Below are 6000 nucleotides of genomic sequence, written 5' to 3' on the forward strand. Positions count from 1 at the left end.
CATCTCAGATCATCAGGCATTAGACCCCAGAGGCTGAGGACGCCTGCCTTAGAGCTATCTGAGAGGCTGCTTCTGGGGCTTAAGTCCTCAGCTTTGCTTGCCAAATAAAATATGTATCTCAACTTTTAGGTCGTGTATTTTTTTTTTTTTCCAGTTGACATAGTGCCCACTGTGCCCAGGCAGGGGAGTGGTGGGAGAATGAAGGAAAAAATAAAGCAGATCACGGGGCCTAATCATGCAGCCAATCCGAATTGCATAACCTGACAGACACTCACTGTTTTACAGGCACACGAAACAGTAAGTCTGCATGTCCTGAGTAGGTCCTACCTCATCTGTGTTGTGATTAAATCACAGACTGTCATGGATCTGAGCGTTCAGGGCAGTGAGGCTGGTATTCAGTGGAAGCCCCTGAGTCTTTCAGCAGAACTCTGCCATGGGTGTCGGTGATGGCACCAGCCCCTTACAAACTAAACTAAATGTGGATTTCATTTTAAAACAGTCTTGTTTTGCATGTCATGCTCTTTCAGTCCCATCTTACCTATCAGTGGTTCCAGTGATTAGCTGCCTGCTCACTTCCAAGCACTGCAATATGATTATACAACATTTATAAAATTTGGAACCCATCCTGTCCTCCACTCAAAGTGAGATTTCAGGATTTAAAGACGCCTTCTTGTGTATCGTATCATCTTTGGTGTGTGCAATGGACAGGACCTTGTGTGGTTTCTATAAATTCACCTAAATGGGGGACTTTTCTAGAAGAGTTTCCTTCACACTGCCTTCTGTAAAGAGTGATGGAAGAATACAGGTAATTTTGTGAGTTCAGAACCATAAAAATGTCACTGACATGAAACTGCCTTTTTGTTTACATTAAAAGGGACAAATATTCTTCCCTCTCTAGAAACTTAATTAGAACATCTTCAAAGACCCTGAAAGAGACATAATTTCAGGAACTTTGAAGTAGTGAGTAATGGAGGTTTCCTTTATTTATTCCTTTGATTAATTCTACCCAAAGTGCATTTCCCGCCCCCCCCCCAAGAAGATATTTTCTTTGTTCTTTGTTCATTAGCAAATCTTTATTCATCATGACTTGGAATCCAATCACTCCTCTTGCAGAGCTGTCAGTGTTCCCTCAGTTTCCTTGGCACAGTGCATGCACACATGTGTGTAACACTCATAGTGTCATGCTAGGAATGGCCTCTTACTCTATAAGTGGCTAGAAACAGAGTTAGGCTGTGTAACCACGGAACCCACTTTATTTTATAGCCTTTAGCTTCCTGAAGAGAGTCCAGAAATGAGGATGGGACTTCATTTGGAACACTAGGTAAGTAGAGTTCAAATGGTCCACTTAACTTATATGAACAAATTCAATCCAGGCATCTCAAAAAATCTCCAAACAATAAATGATTGAGAGGATGTGGAGAAAAGGGAACTCTTCTTGCACTATTGGTGGGAATGTCAATTGATACGGTGACTATGGAGAACAGTGTGATGGTTCTTTAACAGACTGAAAACAGAACTACCATATGATCCAGCAATCCCACTCCTGGGTGTGAAAGTGAAAGTCGCTCAGTTGTGTCCAACTCTTTGCGCCCCCATGGGCTATACAGTCCGTGGAATTCTCCCAGGCCAGAATATTGGAGTGCATAGCCTTTCCCTTCTCCAAGGGGTCTTCCCAACCCAGGATCAAACCCAGGTCTCCCGCATTGCAGGCGGATTCTTTACCAGCTGAGCCACAAGGGAAGCCCAAGAATGTTGGAGTGGGTAGCCTATCCCTCCCTTCAGCAGATCTTCCTGAGCCAGGAATCGAACCAGGGTCTCCTGCAGTGCAGGAGGATTCTTTACCAACTGAGCTAGGAGGGAAGCCCTATACCTGGAGAAATCCATAATTAAAAAACTACATGCACCCCAGTGTTCACTGAAGCACTATTTACGATAGCCTCCTTGAAGAAACGTGAAAATGTACCATTAAATGTCACAACTTTACTTTCAGACCAGCATAGCTAACTTGGCATTTCTATTTACTGTAAATAGAGATCAGAAAACAATTTTGAAAGCTATTGGGAGCAACAGGAGGAAAAAAGCACAGATATCCTTAAAACAGGAAAATTACTGCAGTCACCTGGTAGGCAATCTCAGAAATACCAGCAGAGGGCGCAACAGCCTGTTTTATAATGAGGGAGAAGCAATGCTCAGAAAACAACCTAAAATGGCATTTTCTCTCCTTGCTTATTAGTTCCTAATACACTAAAAAATGTAATGACTATCGACAGCAACATTTGAAACTAAAATCTCAGAAGTTATAATAATTGTATTTGAGTCGTGATCGGATTATTGTACATAATATCTGACTTTTGGAACTAAAAGGGACTCTAGATCTTTCTGGTCCAATTTCTCTGTTTAAGGCCAGGGAGACTGAGGTTCTTAATCTTGAAGTTAAGATTCAAGGCAAGAGTTTTGATGGGAATTCTGGTCAGATTACAGGGTCCAGGACTGTGATTTAGCAACTCTGCTACTCAGCCAACTGTGGTTTTAGCCTAATAACCACAGTTCACCTGGGTAGGGAATTGGATGGGTGGGTGGGATATGGGATCACTGAAGTCAAGAATATTTTTCAGCTGATGTCTATCTGTAGAATCTCCTTGGCTCTCTTGTAAGAACATTCATATTTTCAGAGAAGTGGCATTTTCAGGGAGAACCTGCCATCCTCCTGTAACTTCTTCACCATTTTCTAAAGCATCTCTGTTTCCAGCTGTGACCAAGCAAAGTTGTTTTAACAAATGCTGTCTTTCCAGCCTCTGGTTATTTCTGCAGTAGTGGGGGAGGGGTTTTTCACACATTTGGTTTATACTAAGAAGATCCTTCCTACAGCATCAACAAATATCCGATAATAGGAATGAGCATGGAGACCAGGCTTCGGTTCTGTAGCCAGAATTCTCATGAAAGCTATGCTGCTATTCAGGAAGTGCAAGCTGACATGCTATGCTATGCTAAGTCACTTCAGTCATGTGTGACTCTGTGCAATCCCATAGACAGCAGCCCACCAGGCTCCCCCATCCCTGGGATTCTCCAGGCAAGAACACTGGAGTGGGTTGCCGTTTCCTTCTCCAATGCATGAAAGTGAAAAGTGAAAGGGAAGTCGCTCAGTCGTGTCCGACCCTCAGCGACCCCATGGACTGCAGCCTTCCAGGCTCCTCCATCCATGGGATTTTCCAGGCATGAGTACTGGAGTGGGGTGCCATTGCCTTCTCCGGAAGCTGACATAAATCTACATTATTCACTCACAGAAGTAATGAAAGCTTGCATTCAAAAAGAACATGATGATTCGGAGATCATCTCTGAATCATCACTTGACCACAAAACAAAAAAGAAAACTGACATAACAGTCATGGACATTAAAATATTGAACATTTATTTTGTAATTTACATTGTTTCTTCTTGCTCATATTGCAAAGTGGCTTTAAAACTGTCTAAAGGACCATAAGTGGTTTACACTGGGAATTATAGATTAGAAATTTTTGTTGAGAAGGTGAGAAGAGATAGAATTTCTGGGAACCTGGTTATACTACAAGATCTGTCCATATTTCCTTTTATCAGCAGGTACTGCTCCTACTGCTGCTAAGTCGATTCAGTTGTGTCCGACTCTGTCCAACCCCGTAGAAGGCAGCACACCAGACTCCCCTGTCCCTGGGATTCTCCAGGCAAGAACACTGGAGTGGGGTGCCATTTCCTTCTCCAATGCATGAAAGTGAAAAGTGAAAGTGAAGTTGCTCAGACGTGTCTGACTCTTAGCGACCCCATGGACTGCAGCCCAGCAGGCTCCTCTGCCCATGGGATTTTCCAGGCAAGAGTACTGGAGTGGGGTGCCATTGCCTTCTCCACCAGTAGGTACTGCTTTCTATCAACCATTTAAAATGGGGATAATAGTTTAACAATAAAATGACTTTCAATGTGTTATAGACAATACAAGGTAAATAAAACTTCAATCAAATATCTGATTGGAAAACTTTACAGAAACTCTTTTAAACATGATTTTAAAATATGGTTTCCTTTTGAAAGTATCTGAAAATCAAATTACCCAGATCGTTACACATTTAACTTTAAGTTTCAGTTTGACAAAGTTTCTCTATTGGAATACATATTTTAGAAGTAAGATTAAATCAGTAAACACAGATTAAATGAGTAAGCACTTTCCCCTTTGCCTGGCTCAGACAGCTTGTTACTATTATATCCATTACCGTGTAGCAAAATGACCATCCAATTTTCAGCCTGTGCAACTTTTGAGCAGAAGGTTTTTTAGGCAAGAACTGAATGTCCTTTTTCTTATAAAACATAAGTGGCTTAATCACATGTTCTTTTGGAGACATCCAAGGTTTAGCATTTCGTGGTTTTACCATCTTTGTCCAAATAAAGGAAATAAGGAAACCTCTCTGATTTCACTGTGAGAACTCTGTGTGAACAGCTATGTATAACAACTTGACAACATTATGGGAAATTTCCGGAATTTTATTTTAATATCTATTTGAATTGGTGATGATCCCCAAGGACAGGACTTTCCCCATGCTTATTCATTAGAAACTTTTTCTGGATTAAATGCGGGCAAAAGTCTTCTTGGGAGCAGGGTCTGCATTATTTAAAAGATCTCATGATCTATCCTCATGTCCAAATTTACACTGTTTTGCGAATCACATGTTTTCCTTTGAGTCAAGTTTAATTAGCTTTTTTTCTTTTTAAATGAATAGAAACCTAACAAGTAGAAAATCTGATGATAATTTTCATTGTACGAACCAAGAAATTAATTTGAACCAAGTAATATTAATAACTGCAACAATTTATAGTTCATTACTTATTATCTTTTTTCGTTTATTGTTGACCCTTACTCAAAAGTTGCCAGATTTTCTAATCTATGAATTGAGATACATAAAAATGTTTCACAGATAGTTGTGAGAAGCACCCTGGGTCGTAGCGTCCCCATTCAGGATATGAGTTGGGCTGAATGAGAGGTGGGTTCTTCTCCCAGGTTGGATGGTGTGGACTGTCTAGAATGGTCCTGTTGGAGCCCGAAGGGATGGTGAGCAAGTCCAGGGCCCCAGTGTCCAGCAGGCAGGTTCCCAAGGCCCCACCCCAAACACACGCGGTCTGATGTGAATTTTGATCTGAATTCAAAATTCAGATTTGGGTTATCCTTTTAGATTTTAGAAAGGAAATACATGGTGGATACAATGGATCATATGGTGTCCCAACTAGCTTCCTACAGTCAGGCACATTAAGGATTCTGGAGCTAAATAAGGGCAGTACAGAGTTTATCCTCCCCTCGGGCCACATGATGAGACTAGAGGAATTATGAAGGGTGTTTTTGTTTTTTTTTTTTTTCTGTTGTTATTGTTGTTTGTTTGGTTGGTTGGTTGGTTTTGTCTGCACAAAGTATAGGTGGGATCTTAGATCCCTGACCAGGGATGGAATTCATGCCCTCTGCAGTGGAAGTTGGAATTCTTGTTTTTTTTTTTTTTTTTTTTAACCTTTATTCAATTTTTCACAATATTGCTTTATGTTTTGTTTTTTTAGCCCTGAGGCATGTGGTATCTCAGCTCCTAGACCAAGGATCAAGCCTGCATCTCCTGCATTGGAAGGCAAAGTTTTAACCATTAGACTGCCAGTCTCTGTTTGTTTGCTTGTTTTTAATGCATTATGGATTTTGAATTATGGATAAAAGATAATGGACCTGGATCCATGTGAAGCCTACTGATTAAATACAAACACTGAGAAAGTAAAACTTGTGATAACTCTTCCTGCAGTGGGGGTGTGGGTATTAGGTAGGACCTGACAAACACGCATCCCCACTCTCGGGAGGGCGTGTGCTTTGGGTGATGATGGGGCATTGCTGTCAGTAGTTATTTCCTTCAGTTCAGTTCAGTTCAGTCACTCAGTCATGTCCGACTCTTTGCGACCCCATGAACGACAGCGTGCCAGGGCTCCCTGTCCATCACCAACTCTCGGAGTCCA

This window comes from Bos mutus, chromosome 13 (genome assembly GCF_027580195.1).
Source record: "Bos mutus isolate GX-2022 chromosome 13, NWIPB_WYAK_1.1, whole genome shotgun sequence".
In the NCBI taxonomy this organism is placed as follows: domain Eukaryota; kingdom Metazoa; phylum Chordata; class Mammalia; order Artiodactyla; family Bovidae; genus Bos; species Bos mutus.